This window comes from Prionailurus viverrinus, chromosome A1, assembly GCF_022837055.1.
Source record: "Prionailurus viverrinus isolate Anna chromosome A1, UM_Priviv_1.0, whole genome shotgun sequence".
NCBI lineage: Eukaryota > Metazoa > Chordata > Mammalia > Carnivora > Felidae > Prionailurus > Prionailurus viverrinus.
The window spans coordinates 146,012,374-146,026,079 of record NC_062561.1 but is presented as its reverse complement, the minus strand read 5'-3'; the positions used below and the strand labels follow the sequence as shown (position 1 = coordinate 146,026,079).

Here is a 13,706-nt window from a genome sequence, read left to right as displayed (position 1 = left end):
CTCTGAATGAGAAGTACACTTTTCAATAGAGATAAAATTCAAATAAGCTTGCTCACTTTTAGAATTACATGTTTTTGACTATGTGAAATGTCTTTTTTTTTTAAGTTTATTTATTTTGAGAGAGAGAGAATGCATGCATATATGGGAGAGAGGCAGAGAGGGAGAGAGAGAATCTTCAGAAGGCTCCTAGCTGTCAGTGCAGGGTGGGAAGGCTTGATCCCACAAACCCCTGAGATCAAGACCCGAGCCAAAACCAAGAGTTGGTTGCTTAACCCACTAAGCCACCCAGAAACCTCTGTAAAATGTCTTAAAATACAATTATTTGGGGGTGCTTGGGTGGCTCAGTCATTTAAGTAACCAACTCTTGATTTAAGCTCAGGTCATGATCTTACTATTGTGAGATCCAGCCTGAGTTGGGCTCTGCACTGAGTGTGGAGCCTGTTTGAGATTTTCTCTCTCCCTCCCCCTCTGCTCCTCCCCCATGCACTGGTGTGCTCTCTCTCTCTCTCTCTCTCTCTCTCTCTCTCTTTCAAAAATATACAATTATTCTGTGGCTGTTTTTCAATAGTGAGAGTAAGGCATTTGTTTTCAAATACACTGAAAAGTGTGTACTTGGTAGGAGTTGTATAGTTTGGTGATGCCAAGTTAATTTTGATGCCTTTTCATGTGACAGAACAGAAATACAACATCTCACTCAACTAAAAAACAACCAACCCATGGAAAAAGCCAGTCTTTTTTTTTTTTTTTTTTTTTGGTGTCTCTCTCATGACTATCAACATTTATTTTATGTACCTATATTTTCTAAAACTATTACCCTTTTTTTTTTTTTTTAATTTTTTTTTTAACGTTTATTTATTTTTGGGACAGAGAGAGACAGAGCATGAATGGGGGAGGGGCAGAGAGAGAGGGAGACACAGAATCGGAAACAGGCTCCAGGCTCTGAGCCATCAGCCCAGAGCCTGACGCGGGGCTCGAACTCACGGACCGCGAGATCGTGACCTGGCTGAAGTCGGACGCTTAACCGACTGCGCCACCCAGGCGCCCCTAAAACTATTACCCTTTTTAAAAAAATCTTTTAAAAAGAAAGATTGATAATATTGAGCCAATCATTCATTTAGAATTTGATATTTTAAATTATAAGATTTGGTGCATTTATCTCTGTAACTGTGCATTTATTTATTTTGGCCATAATTGTAGAGGTCCAAGTTAATAATATTCCTCAGTTCGTGGCACAGTATCATCTTTGGTCCATCTCAGGCCTTTCTGCTATTTAATTCACATTCATTCACTCATTCATTTGTTCTTATCTACTTTCATGCCCCATTTCTACAACTCCAGCCCCATAGGTCTATCCAACTTGCCATATATGTGTGTGTGTGTGTGTGTGTGTGTGTGTGTGTGTGTGTGTGTGTGTGTTCATATGCATGTATACACACACACACACACACACACACACAGTCTCTATAACTACTGCATTGGAGATTTGTTATTTTGCATTGTCTGCTTGAGAATTTCTATCTTTGAGGTATTTCTTTTTTCCTTTTTTTTTTAAAGAATTATTTATTGTCAGATTGGTTTCCATACAACACCCAGTGGTCATCCCAACAGGTGCCCTCCTCAATGCCCATCACCTACTTTCTCCTCTTAAAAAGAGAGAATCTAACGTATCTGAAGCTAGGATAGTTCAGATGAAATATTTAAGGACAAATACAACCTAACTCAGTGATTTATAGGAAGTAAATAAGTTTAATGTGTTGAAAGCATTGAGAAATCTAAGGGAGTATATTATTTACTCTTTTATTAACTCATTGACTTTTTGTAACTCACTAAGTAATTAAAAGATAAATAACATTTTCCATTAAAAACCAAATTTGGTTATTCTTTGCAATTGGTTATAACATTGCATGGGACCTCATAGGATTCAGTAAATGTATGGTGTCTGTTTAATGCCACACCTACCAATTTCCTTTCTTTTCTTTCTTTCTTTCTTTCTTTCTTTCTTTCTTTCTTTCTTTCTTTCTTTCAGATTTTATTAAGTGATCTCTATACCCAATGTGGGGTTCAAACTCACAACCCCAAGATCAAGAGTTGCATATTCTGCCAACTGAGCCAGCCAGGTACCCCCACATCTACCAGTTTATAAATTGCCTTGATCTTTTGCAAAACTTAATTCATGCTTGGGGGCCTTAATTGTTCAATATGATTTGGACATCAATCAAGCAAAAAGAATTTATTTCATAAGCAATAAAATATGTAATTTCCAGTTGATAGTCTGGTTGGTGACAACCCTCCCCCTTCAACATTATCACTTTTTTTCTTTTTTTCTAATCTTTTATTTATTTTTGAGAGAGACGGAGAGAGAGAGCAGGTACATGTGAGCAGGGGAGGGGCAGAAAGACAGGGGAACAGAGGATCTGAAGCAGGCTCTGCATTGACAGCAACAAGCCCAATTCAGGACTTGAACTTACGAACCGTGAGATCATGACCTGAGCTGAAATCTGACACTCAACTGACTGAGCCACCTAGATGCCCCCAACACTATCACTTTTGATCCACACTACTATTGTGTGTGGTAAGCATGTCAGATTTATCTCTGTTTTAATAAAGGAGAAGTTGAGACTGAAGACTTCAAATGACTTGCACAAAGTTACTTTGCTGTGAAGTCATTGTCAGGACTAGGACAAATCTTCTGATTTCTAGGCCAATGTTCTTAATTCTGTAGCTGTGTTTCCATACTCTTTTCCTGAAAGAACTGAAGGAGGTGACAGTATGAAATCAGGCCATCTTAAAGTGGCTCCATTACTAATGTTTCTATTTAATGTGGCATAACAAATGGTTTTTTAATGTTTATTTATTTTGAGAGAGAGAATGAGACGGAGAGAGAGGGCACATGTGCAAATGGGGTAAGGGCAGAGAAAGGGAGAGAGAGAATCCCAAGCAGGTCCCTGCTGTCAGCACAGAGCCTGACATGGGGCTCAAGCTCATGAACTGTGAGATCATGAACTCCTGAAATGAAGAGTCGGACATTTAACTGACTGAGCCACCCAGGTGTCCCAAAAAATGTTTTATTAAAAAAGAAAAGTGCTATTCCTTTTTTTTTTTTTTTTAAATTTTTTTTTTCAACGTTTATTTATTTTTGGGACAGAGAGAGACAGAGCATGAACGGGGGAGGCGCAGAGAGAGAGGGAGACACAGAATCGGAAACAGGCTCCAGGCTCTGAGCCATCAGCCCAGAGCCTGACGCGGGGCTCGAACTCACGGACCGCGAGATCGTGACCTGGCTGAAGTCGGACGCTTAACCGACTGCGCCACCCAGGCGCCCCAAAAGTGCTATTCCTTTTGACAAAACTTTGAAAATCATTGCTGTGTATCATTGTTGCTGCTGCTTTTGTTTTGGGATGGAAGCTCTAAGTCTAATTAATCAATGTTAACTCTACAAAATAATAAAAAAAAGTCTGTGATTCCTGATATACTTGGTGCATTTAAATCATCTATCTTGTCATGTCACACTCCTCATTACATTTAGATTAAACTCAAACTTTTTATTGTGGCCTGTAGGACCATGAATGATCTGATTCTTGCCTAAGTCTCTCTCCTATAAGACAGAGTGAAATTAATTAATAATTAGTAGACTCCAAACTCCAAGAATGCAGAGACTATGTTTATCTCATTTACTCTTGAGTCCTTAGTCACTTTGCACATAGTTGGTCCTTGGTAAGTATGTATGTATTTATTTATTATTTTTAAACTTTATTTATTTTGAGAGAGAGAGAGCATGAGTGGGGAAGGGCCAGAGAGAGAGGGAGACAGAGAATCCCAAGCAGGCTCTTCACACTTGGCACACAGAGCTTGACATAGGACTAGAACTCATGAAACCTTGGGACCATGACCTGAGCAGAAATCGGGAGTCAGATGCTTAACTGACTGAGCCACCTAGATGCCCCTCTGTTTATTTTTACATGTCTTGTTATCCCAGCATAATTAGTATAGTTTTTCTCCTCAGCTTTATGGAGATATAATTGACATATAATATTATGAAAGTTTAAAGTGTACAACATGCTGATTTTATATACTCATATATTGCAAAATGATTACCACCATAGTGTTAGCTAATACCTGTATCACTTCATATAATTACCATTTTGTGAGAACATTTAAGATCTTCTCTCTAGTAACTTTCAAGTGTGTAATACAGTATTATTAACTATAATTACTGTGTTGTACATCAAGTTTCTATAACTTACTCATTTTTTTAAATTTATTTTTTTTTTTTTATTTTTAAATTTTTTTTTTTTTTTTCCAACGTTTATTTATTTTTGGGACAGAGAGAGACAGAGCATGAACGGGGGAGGGGCAGAGAGAGAGGGAGACACAGAATCAGAAACAGGCTCCAGGCTCTGAGCCATCAGACCAGAGCCTGACGCGGGGCTCGAACTGCGGGACCGCGAGATCGTGACCTGGCTGAAGTCGGACGCTTAACCGACTGCGCCACCCAGGCGCCCCTCATTTTTTTAAATTTAAATGAAGTTAGTTAATATACAGTATAGTATTGGTATCAGTAGAACCCAGTGATTCATAACTTCTATATAACACCCAGTGCTCATCTCAACAAGTGCACTCCTTAATGCCCATCACCCATTTAGCCCATACCCCCGCCCACCTCCCTCCCAGCAACCCTTAGTTTATTCTCTGCGTTTAATAGTCTTTTATGGTTTGCCTCCCTCTCTTGTTTTTATCTTTTTTTCCCTTTGCCTTCACTTATGTTCATCTGTTGTGTTTCTTAAATTCCACCTATGAGTGAAATCATGTATTTATCTTTCTCTGACTTCACTTAGCATAATACACTCTACTTCCATCCATGTTGTTGCAAATAGCAAGATTTCATTTTTTGATTGCCAAGTAACATTCCATATATGTATATATGTATACACACACACACACAATGCAATATATATGTACATATATACGTATGTACATATATACATATATATATATATATATACACACAACGGAATATACATATATATACACACACACACACATACCACATCTTCTTTAACCATTGATCTGTTGATGGACATTTGGGCTCTTTCCATAATTTGGCTATTGTTGATAGCACCGCTATAACATGTGCCACTTTAAATCAGCATTTTTGTATCCTTTGGATAAATACCTAGTAGTGCAATTTCTGGATCATGGAGTAGTTCTATTTTTAATTTTTTGAGGGACCAGTATATTGTTTTCCAAAGTGGCTGTACCAGTCTTCATTCCCACCAACAGTGCAAAAGTGTTCTCCATTCTCTGCATCCTTACCAACATCTCTTGTGTCCTGAGTTGTTCATTTTAGCCCTTTTAACAGGTGTAAGGTGGTATCTCATTGTGATTTTGATTTGTATTTCTCTGATGATGAGTGTTGAGCATCTTTTTATGTGTCTCTTAGCCATTTGGATGTCTTCTTTGGAAAAGTGTCTATTCATGTCTTCTGCCCATTTCTTCACTGGATTATTTATTTTTTGGGTGTTGAGTTTGAGTTCTTCATAGATTTTGGATCCCAACCCTTTTTCTGATATGCCATTTGCAAATATCTTCTCCCATTCCATCAGTTGCCTTTTAGTTTTACTGATTGTTTCCTTCACTGTGCAGAAGCTTTTCATTTTGATGAGGTCCCAGTAGTTCATTTTTGCTTTTGTTTCCCTTGCCTCTGGAGATATGCCTAGTAAGAAGTTGCTGTGGCTGAGGTCAAAGAGATTGCTGGCTGTTTTCTCCTGTGGGATTTAGATGATTTCTTGTCTGACATTTAGGTCTTTCATCCGTTTTGAGTTTATTTCTGTGTATGGTGGTAAGAAAGTGTTCAGTTTCATTCTTCTGCATGTTGCTGTCTAGTTCTCCCAGCATCATTTGCTGAAGAGACCGTCTTTTTTCTATTGGATATTCTTTCCTGCTTTGTGGAAGATTAGTTTGCTATATAGGTTCTGGGTCCATTTCTGGGTTCTGTATTCTGTTCCATTGATCTATGTGTCTGTTTCTGTACCAGTACCATGCTGTTTTGATGATTATAGCTTTGTAATACAGCTTGAAGTCCAGAATTGTGATGCCTCCAGCTTGGTTTTCTTTTCAACATTACTTTGGATATTTGAGGTCTTTTGTGGTTCCATATAAGTTTTAGATGGTTTATTCTGGCTCTGTGAAGAATGCTGGTGCTATTTTGATTGGAATTGCATTGAATGTACAGATTTCTTTGGGCAGTATAGACATTTGAACAATATTTAATTTTCTAGTTCATGAGCGTGGAATGTTTCTCCATTTTCTTTGTGTTTTCTGTAGTTTCTTAAAATTTTTTTTAATGTTTATTTATTTTTGAGAGACAGACAGACAGACAGTGCGAGTGGGGAGGGGCAGAGAGAGAGAGGGAGACACAGAATCTGAAGCAGGCTCCAGGCTCTGAGCTGTCAGCACAGAGCCCAAGATGGGGCTCAAACTCACGAACCATGAGATCATGACTTGAGCCGAAGTCAGATGCTTAACCGATTGAGCCATCCAGGTGCCCCTCTTCAATTTCTTTTATAAGCTTTCTATAGTTTTCAGTTTTCAGATCTTTTACCTCTTTGGTTAGGTTTATTACTAGTTAACTTAGGGTTTTTGGTGCAGTTGTAAATGGGATCAGTTCCTTGATTTCTCTTTCTGCTGCTTAATTATTGATATATAGAAATGCAACCAATTTCTGTATGTTGATTTTATATCCTATGACTTTACTAAATTCATGTATTAGTTTTTTTTTTTAATTTTTTTTTTAATGTTTATTTATTTCTGAGACAGAGAGAGACAGAGCATGAACGGGGGAGGGTCAGAGAGAGGGAGACACAGAATCTGAAACAGGCTCCAGGCTCTGAGCTGTCAGCACAGAGCCCGACACGGGGCTCGAACTCACACACTGCGAGATCATGACCTGAGCTGAAGCCGGACACCTAACCGACTGAGCCACCCAGGCGCCCCAATCCATGTATTTAGTTTAGCAGGCGCCCCAATCCATGTATTTTTGGTAGAGTCTTTTGGGACTTACTCGTCATCGAGTATTGTGTCACCTGCAAAGAGTGAAAGTTTGACTTCTTCCTTGCCAAATTATGTCTTTTATTTCTTTTTGTTGTCTGATTGCTGAGGCTAGGACTTCCAGTACTATTTTGAACAACAGTGTTTAGAGTGGACATCCCTGTCGTGTTCCTGACCTTAGGGCCAAAGCTCTCATTTTTCCCCATTGAGGATGATATTAGCTATGGGTCTTTCATACCTGGACTTTATGATGTTGATATATGTTCCTTCTGTTCCCACTATCTTGAGGGTTTTTATCAAGAAAGGATGCCGTACTTTGTCAAATGCTTTTTCTGCATCTGTTGAGAGGATTATATGGTTCTTATCCTTTCTTTTATTAATGTGATGTATCACGTTGATTGGTTTTTGGATATTGAACCAACTCTGCAGCCCAGGAATAAATCCCACTTGGTCCCGGTGAATAATTCTTTTAACGTACTATGGGATTCAATTTGCTAGTATCTTGTTGAGAAATTTTGCATCCAGTTTCATCAGTGATATTGGCCTGTAATTCTCCTTTTTAGTGGGGTCTTTGGTTTTGGAATCAAGGTGATGCTGACTTCATAGAATGAGCTTAGAAGCTTTCCTTCCATTTCTATTTTTGCAACAGTTTGAGAAGAATAGGTATTAACTCTTCTTTAAATCAATGGTAGAATGCCTCTGGGAAGCCATCTGGTCCAGGACTCTTATCTGTTTGGAGATTTTTGATAACTGATTCAATTTCTTTACTGGTTATAGGTCTGTTCAAAATTTCTATTTCTTCCTGTTTCAGTTTTGGTAGTGTGTGAGTTTCTAGGAATTTGTCCATTTATTCTTGATTGCCCAGTTTGTTGGCATATAATTTTTCATAGTATTGTTTTATGATTGTATTTCTGTGGTGTTGGTTGTGATATCTCTCTTCTTCATTCATGACTATCTATTTGGGTCCTTTCTCTTTTCTTTTTGAGAAGTCTGGCTAGGGGATTATCAATTTTGTTTATTCTTTTGAAGAACCAGCATTTAGTTTCATTGATCTGTTCTACTGTTTTTGTTGTTGTTTCCATGTCATTTATTTCTGCTCTAATCTTTGTTTTATTCTCTTCTGCTGGTGTTAGCTTTACTTGCTGTTCTTTTTCTAGTTCCTTTAGGTGTAAGGTTAGGTTTTGTATTTGGGACCTTTCTTGCTTCTTGAGATGGGCCTCAACTGCAATGCATTTTCCTCTTAGGACTGCCTTTGCTGCATCCCAAAGGGTTTGGACTGTTTTCATTTTCATTTGCTTCCATGTTTTGTTTTGTTTTAATTTCTTCTTTAATTTCTTGGTTAACCCATTCATTCTTTAGTAGGATGTTCTTTAACCTCCATGTATTTGAGGGCTTTCCAAATTTTTTCTTGTGATTGATTTTAAGTTTCATAGCATTGTGATCTGAAAATATGCATGGTAGGATCTGTCTTTTTGTACTTGTTGAAGGCTAATTTGTCACCCAGTATGTGATCTGTTCTGGAGACTGTTCCATGTGCACTCAAAAAGAATGTATATTCTGCTTTAGGATGAAATGTTCTGAATGTATCTTTTAAGTCCACTTGATTCAGTGTGTCTTTCAAAGCCATTGTTTCCTTGTGGAAATTCTGCTTAGATGATCTGTTGTTGTAAGTGGGGTATTAATGTCCCCTACTGTTATGGCATTACTATCAGTGAGTTTCTTTCTTTCTTTCTTTCTTTCTTTCTTTCTTTCTTTCTTTCTTTCTTTCTTTCTTTCATGTTTATTTTTGAGAGAGAGAGATAGAGACAGAGACAGAGAGAGACAGAGGGTGAGCAGGGGAGGGCAGGGATAGGGAGACAGAGAATCTCAAGTAGGCTGCAGGCTCTGAGCTGTCTGCACAGAGCCCAACATGGGGCTCAAGCTCACAAACCATGAGATCATGACCTAACCTGAAGTTCGACACTTAACCAACTGAGCTACCCAGCTGCCCCTCAGTGAGTTTCTTTATGTTTGTTTTTAATTCTTTTATATATTTGGGTGTTTCCAATTTGGAGGCATAAATATTTACAATTGTTAGCTCTTCTTGATGGATAGACCCCTTAATTATGATGTATGCCCTTCTTCCTCTCTTATTAGAGTCTGTTTTAAAATCTAGTCTGTATGATATGAGTATGGCTATTTCAGCTTTCTTTTGACATCCATTAGCATGATAGATTGTTCTCCCTCCCCTCATTTTCAATCTGCAGGTGTCTTTAGATATAAAATGAGGCTCTTGTAGGCAGCATATAGATGAATTTTGTGGGTTTTGTTTGTTTTTTTTTTTCTTTTTAAATTTTATTTTTTTAGTTTACATCCAAATTAGTTAGCATATAGTGCAACAATGATTTCAGGAGTAGATTCTTAATGCCCCTTACCCATTTAGCCCATACCCCCTCCCATAACCCCTCCAGTAACCCTCTGTTCTCCATATTTAAGAATCTCTTCTGTTTTGTCCCCTTCCCTGTTTTTATGTTATTTTTGCTCCCCTTCCCTTATGATCATCTGTTCTGTGTCTTAAAGTCCTCATATGAGTGAAGTCATATGATATTTGTCTTTCTCTAATTTCACATAGCGTAATACCCTCTAGTTCCATCCATGTAGTTGCAAATGGCAAGATGTCATTCCTTTTGATTGCCGAGTAATACTCCATTGTGTGTGTGTGTGTGTGTGTGTGTGTGTGTGTGTGTACACACACCACATCTTTATCCATGATGAATTTTGTTTTTTAATCCATTCTGATACCCTGTGTCTTTTGATTAGAGCATTTGGTCCATTTACATTCAGAAATAGTGTTGAAAGATGAGCCCCTGCTTCAACTGAAAGTGGCCATTGACCTTTCAAGCTTTTGAGAAGTGATGCAATAGAATAGTATTTCAAAGAAAAATGGTTATCGAAATTTGGGATCTGTTTTTCCCTCCCTGTGGCGCTAGCCCTGCAGGGGAAATCGTCAAGAGGAGAGCTCTTGGGACTGCAGGCACCGAGGTTGGCTGTCCAGCACCACCTGAGTGCATAGGTAAGGGCACCCCTTCAGCAGTCAGAGCAGGCAAACTGTGCATGACCGCGCCTGCCGTCCACCTTTGGTCTGGGGAGGAAAAACCAGAAGCTCCGCATCCCCTCCCCCTCCACCAATTCGGATACCCCCCAGAGACTCGTTTTGGGGTTCTCACTGACTTCCAAGAAGGACACGTGCCCCTCTCTGGTCCCGGCATGGGAAGCTACTTGTTTTTGCTGCGCTGACCCCTTTCCCATGACCCTACGGTGCCTCGAGTCCTCCGGGAATGGAGTGGAAGGGACGCAGAGCCAGTGTGGGACCTCAGGGTCCGCGGAAGAGCCGTCCCCGGAGGCGGCACGTCTGGCGAAGGCTCTATAGGAACTGAGTCAAACAGGTTGGTACTGGGGAAGTATGACTGTTAATGAAGCCAAGGAGAAATTTAAAAAGGCACCAGAAAGAACTTTCTTGATTAGAGATAGCTCTCATTCAGACCACCTACTAAAAATATCTGTTAAAAGATCGGCTGGACCAACTAATCTGCAAATCGAATACCAAGATGGGAAATTCAGGTTGGACTGTATATCGTATGTCTCAAGTCCAAGTTTAAACAGTTTGACACTGTGGTTAATCTGACCGACTACTATGTTCAGATGTGCAAGGATAAGTGGACAGGTCCAGAAGCGCCCTCGAACGACACCGTTCACTTTTATCTGACCAAACCGCTCTACACATCAGCCCTGCCTCTGCAGCATCTCTGTAGACTCTCCGTTATGGAGATGCACCAGTATCATCTGGGGACTGCCTTTACCAACAAGACTAAAAGATTACTTGGAAGAATATAAATTCCAGGTATAAGTGTTTCTCTTTTTCTAAACATGCCTCCTATAAAGTATCTCCGAATGCAGCTATGTTAAAAAAGTAAATAAAATAAAAAATAACCAACACTTGAGTCACTACTCTGGCTAACTATTCGGAATTCTAAAAACAGCTGAAGTGCATGTAATTTAAATGTGTGAGGAGGTAGCTAGGTATTTAAAGTTTCCCCAAATGTTTTCACCTGAGTGATGCTTCCCTTCCTAAGGCTGACCAAGACCAGCAGATCCTTTTAAGTTGAAAGCAAAATGCCGCGAGTGGAGGCTGAAGGAACATTTTATCAGAATGCCTTGCCTTCCCCAGGTTTCTGTTTGTTAGGTGGAAGGCCCAGGCCCTGGTAGTAGAGAGAGAACTCCACGCAGGACCACTGAAGAAATAGAAGCAACAAACTGATGCAGGCTTAGCTTTAATTTCACATGCCTGGTGATCAGAGTCTACTTGAGGACATTTTCTGTTTTTGCATTCTGGATGTACCTAGGTGTTTTGTTAAACAGATACTGCTTGTGAGTATTTATCCTTCTTTTTATGCAATTAACCAAATCAGCCAAAAAAGTGACCACGAAATCCTGAATTTGACTTTTTACTACATATATGAACTCTCTCATGAGTACCTTAGTAATCCATTTTAAGGGAGCCTTATTTCAGAAATATTTCAAACTGGTACAAATGGAAAAGACTTTGTTTTTTCCTTTAAGGCTAAAGACAAGAAGGTTGTGCTCTACAGATGCAACTCAATCCCTGTTAATAAAACCATGTAGATACAGGCATTTTATCCTTTGAAGTAGCTGTATCCCAACCTGTTGCCATTGACTTTTGGGAAATGGCTTTAGAAATTTCCAAGTTGTCCTTGAATTGTGTGACCAGGTAGAATACTTCGACTTAATTTTCTTCCAGAGATAGGGGGATACCTGCCTGTTTTTCAAAGTGTTTATTTACTGCTGTTACTATTTGATTAGAATGTATTAAATAAAAATACTAGGCTTAAAAAAAAAAGAAATATTGTTGAAAGATGAATTTACCATTCTTACCTGTAGAGCTCTTGTTTCTGGTAATGTTCTCTAATTCTTTGTAGTTTTTGTTGCTTTGGTCTTCTTTTTATTTTTCTCCACTCACAGAGTCCCCCTTAAAATTTCTTGCAGGGCTGGATTAATGGTCATGGACTCCTTTAGCTTTTGTTTGTCTGGGAAACTCCATCTATTCTGAATGACAGGCTTGTTGAATAAAGAATTCTTGACTGCATATTTTTTCTCATTCAGCACATTGAATATTTTCTACCACTTCCTTCTGGCCTGCCAAGTTTCAGTGGACGGGTCTACTGCTAACCCTATATGTCTATTCTTGTAGGTTAAGGGCCTTTTGTCTCTGGCTGTTTTCTTAATTCTTTCTTTGTATTTTGCAGGTTTCATTATGATATGTCATGGTGCTGACTTGTTTTTGTTGATTTTGAGGGGAGTTCTCTGTGCCTCTGGGACTTGGATGTCTGTTTCCTTCCCCAGATTAGGGAAGTTGTCAGCTATAATTTGTTCAAATAAACTTTCTGTCCCTTTTTCCCACTCTTCTTCTGGGACTTCTATGATATGGATATTGTTTTGTTTATGGAATCACTAAGTTCTCTAAGTCTCCCCCTTGTGATCTAATAATTTCGTTCCCCTCTTCTTTTCAGCTTCATTATTTTCCATGATGTTATCTTCTGTATCACTTTTTTTTCCTCTGCTTCTTCAACCCTTGTTGTGACTGTATCTAGTCAGTATTGCCTCTCACTTGTAGCATTTTTTTATTTCAGCCTGACAGTTTTTAGGTCTTTGATCTCTGTAGCAAGGGTTGTCTGATGTCTTCTGTGCGTTTTTCAAGCCCAGCTATTAGTCATATTACTGTTGTTCTAAATTCTTGTTCAAATATTTTGCTTATATCTGTGTTGAGCAGGTCCCTGGCTGTGATTTCTTCTTGACCTTTCTTTTGGATTGAATTCCTCTGTCTGGTCCTTTTGGTTAAGTTTCTGTCTTTTACATGTTTTAAAAGCTTGTTATGTTCCCTGCACCTGAGTGTACTTCTGAGAGTCATACACTGTCCGGGGCCTGGCCCTTCAGGAAGTGTTTCTGGTATATGCTGTGTGCACTCTGCTGTTGTGTTTTCACTGCTCTTTCCCACCAGTCAGTCTACTGCAGAGCTCATCCTTGATTGCAGTGGGGACTGTTTGCACTTTAAACTAGGTGTGCTTTGATTCGTTTTTTTGAAGTAAGCCTGGAAAAAGGGGGGAAAGAACCCAAAAAAAGAGAACAGGAAAGGGAACAACAGTAAGAAAAACCAAACAGAGAATCAAGAACTTAGGGTTTTTCCAAAGAAAAGGGGAAAAAAGAAAGAGAAAGAAAAGAATAAAAAGGCCTGATCCAAAAAGAGAGAGAGAGAGAGAGAGAAAAGGAAATGAAAAAAACAAACAAGAAACTATGAGCCTGATTCCAAAATAAAAAAGTAAGAAGAAAGAAAAAATAGGAAAAAAAAAAGAATTAACCCTTGTCCTATTTTCACCAGAACTACAGGTATCATTTTGAAGCACTCGATTTTCAGTACACTTGGTGCATGGTGGGTGCTGGCTGTGCTAGTCCTCTAGAGGAGACACCTGCTGTGTTGGCTCAGAGTAAGTCTTGTCCCAGTAAATAAGCAGTTGCCAGGCACATGGTGGGGGAGGGTGGGCTGATGGGGGAGGTGGGGGGTGTGTGGTTTGGTGTATGCAGGTCCCACCTCCATTGGGGGCCAT

General features: G+C 39.2%; 1 protein-coding gene and 1 pseudogene across 2 annotated transcripts in view; both read left to right on the top strand.

Moving 5' to 3' along the window:
• SSBP2 (single stranded DNA binding protein 2) overlaps positions 1-13,706 on the top strand; it is a 323,509-nt gene that overhangs the window by 20,219 nt on the left and 289,584 nt on the right. The gene's annotated exons all lie outside the window — the stretch shown is intronic.
• On the top strand, positions 10,212-10,933 carry LOC125167241 (suppressor of cytokine signaling 2-like; annotated as a pseudogene).